Below are 3374 nucleotides of genomic sequence, written 5' to 3' on the forward strand. Positions count from 1 at the left end.
GTTCCTGTTCTGACTCCTGTTGTTGTACATTCCACCCCTCCCCCTTTGAAAGTTGTTGTATTGGCCTCTCTGCTGTTGTTAGGGTCTCTGTTGTTTCATTAGATGCTCTGAGCACCTCATTGGTGGTTATTGTTCTTCATCTAAAAAATGTTCTTCTTCAAAGGTGTCCATCTCTGTCACCTCATTGAAAGTTCTAACACCATTCCCTTGTTGTTCACCACTTCTTTTATGTTGCTGCCAAACTTGTGAGGGGAGGGGGGTTAGGGTATGCTAGGTTGTCAGCATATTCCTGCTCATCCCTAGCCAACTTCTTCATCTCCCTCTTTTTAGTAATAAGCATTTGTTCTTCTATGCCCCGGAAGCTGCAACAATATTTAAATTTGTTGTTTGTAAAGGCAGGGTTTTGTACAATTAATTTATCTAATTTTGTCACTTCAGAATTCAAAGATTCAATCACTCTGTTATTATACTCAATAACCATTTGCATATATTCAAACCCAAATTTATCAAATAGTCCTAACAAGTCTTTATGAAAATCAAAACCTGCAACCAGTCATGTAGGAAAATGCCACATCCTAAGGCCTTTTGGTACAATTCTCTGTTTAAGGCACTCATTAAAAAACTGGTTATCTCTTTGTATCTTTTTTATTTTTAAAAAGTACCGATCTAGTTCATTAAGTTGATCCTGTAATGTCATACTAGTAACTTTTGCACTATTCACTAATATGCAATCATTCTTTAACCACTCAGATAGCGTGGGTGTTTTAAAAACCCCGCTACAGTTGTCTGCACCAATATGCCCATCACCGTTTACCTCATTAGATCTAGTGACCAGCCTTAAAGATGGTGTAGAGACACTAAAAGCTGTTGTCTGTCCTTCACTATTACCCAAGCCTTGCGCTCCCATATTATTCACCGAAGTAGAAGCACCTGGTGTCGGGTGTATAGACATCTGGGAAAGAGAATTTTTCTCCAATCAATCCATATGGTTCATTAATTGTTGAATTAAAATAGATAAGTCGCCAATTGATCCATTTGATTTCCCACTCATTTGTGGGTCACCTGTAGATACACTGCCAGACCCCGACTCCATACCAAACGACTAGTACGTGATAGAAGAGAAACCAACAAGTAAATCCAAAAAACAGAATGAAGTCCACTGGCAAGTATATACCAACACAGAATGGTAAAAACAGTCCTTTATTAGAATAAAAACAATTATCAGTATTCACCAACGTAAAATAATAAGCACTTTTGTCTCCAATTATACAGTTCAGGAGACTTTATCAAACAAGAACTGAACATTAAAACAGAATTTAAATACTAAAAACACTGAAAATCAGGCATTTGCACTTGTATATGGTTTTCAGCTCAATGTTCTTTTTAGATACACTGTTTCTTTAATTAGAACTTTGTGCTTTGCCAGGAAGATACACTGTTTCTTTAATTAGAATATTGTGCTCTGCCAGGAAGTTATGTCATTTGGGTGAGAGATTTTCAGTGTTTTTAGTATTTAAACTCTGTTTTAATGTTCAGTTCTTGTTTGATAAAGTCTCCTGAATTGTATAATTGGAGATGAAAGCTCTTATTATTTTATGTTGGTGAATACTGATAATCGTTTTTATTCTAATAAAGGACAGTTTTTACCATTCCGCATTGGTATATACTTGACAATGGACTCCATTCCGTTTTTTGGATTTACCTGTTGGTTTATCTTTTATCACGTACTAGATTTTCATATTTGTCAACTGTGCAGTGTCTTCACAAATGTCAACAGTGTAACTCATTGTTGCTGATGAGATTGCTGTGTAAAGAGCTTTTATTTACTAGTAACTACAGCTGTTAGTGGGAAAAGGAATGTCCTCTTGTCCTACTATATGAGGTTGGAGTTTCAACAGGTCTGTAATAGTGCCAATATAGTTTAGAGCTGTACATATATTGTAACATAGTACCGCAGAGCATAATAGTGTATGTATTAATGTATGCTATTTTCTGTCTTCTCACAGGTGAACGCGGAGGGGGTCTCTGTCCCCTACACAACCTGATATCAGTATCTCTTCAGACTCTGATGATGGTGGTGGCCACAGTGAGGCACAGGTAGGGGCTTCAGGGGCTGAATTTGTCCCAGAGGTTGACATCACTCTTCTGTTCTCATTGTTACAGTGCACAGTCAGTATACCTATACATACCCAGTCTCCAGATGCCACAAATATTGGACAGTCAGAGGGTGGGGACATTGAACAGGAAAATGTGGCAACTATGGCTCCAGTGAGTGTAGACACTGACCATAGCAAGAGAGCTGTCAAGGTTCCACACAGGTAGATTGATAGGGGTGCTCGTAGAAGACCTGCTGTCCTTCCACCACCAGTTGCAAGTGTCATATCACGATTCACTTGCTGTAAGTTTCAAGCCATCATGAAGGCACAGGCACATTCTGACAGGAACTCCAGACATATGTTCATGGTTTTGGATGCAGCACAGTCTGACATCCATGACTGCCTCCACCGCATTGGTGACACTCTGGACTGGTTCACTGATGCAGTGAAATAAGGTGGGCTGAGACAGTGTCTGTCTTGGATCATACGGTGTCTGTGCTGGAACATGTGGCTGGAATTGACTATCAGCCTTGTGGATGTAGATCAGCAACCCCATCTGCTAAGAGTCCATGTGGCCATACACAGTCACCCTTCCATAGTGGCAGTATATCCAGTGCTACAAAGGGGAGTGTGCTGTCAACACCAAGACATGACAGGCCATGGGTCTGTGGTCCTGGGTTTCCCCATAGAGGACACGGTCTGAGCAGACAGCAGTCACCATCAGGTACTAGCACTGCTTCTGACCTTGGGCATGGAGGTTCCAGTGCAACTCCTGGCAGAGTCAATTCCTGTGTTTGGGGCCACTGTCAGCTCTACCATGCACGGTTCAAAGCTGTTCAACATACACACAGTAGGGCTAATACTGAACTTCACTGTGTACATGCACACACTCACACATCACTGTCAAAGGCAGCTTACTTACAGACACACATGGCTCATTTCCATGGTCCATCTTGCCTGCTTCCCTTTCTGACACACACATGCTGGCAGCATTTTGGGAAACCTGCACCCCCACACAACACTCTGTGCAAGTAATGATACCTGTGCCACATCTCTGTCATCCTCATCATTGATGCAGGCAAATGAAGCTATATGTCTGATGCACAAGGTGACTATATAAATTAACATGTACTTGTGTAATGCAGTGTTGGTTTGCCATGCCACTTAAAGTTATAGTGGCAACTGACAGATATTGTATGCTGACATTTGTAATGAGCAAGCCACATAATTTTGTGTACTTTATGTTGTATGATGTTGTTATGACTGTAGACTTACACA

This window comes from Protopterus annectens, chromosome 5.part1 (assembly GCF_019279795.1).
Source record: "Protopterus annectens isolate FY-2018-M chromosome 5.part1, PAN1.0, whole genome shotgun sequence".
NCBI classification, from domain to species: domain Eukaryota; kingdom Metazoa; phylum Chordata; order Ceratodontiformes; family Protopteridae; genus Protopterus; species Protopterus annectens.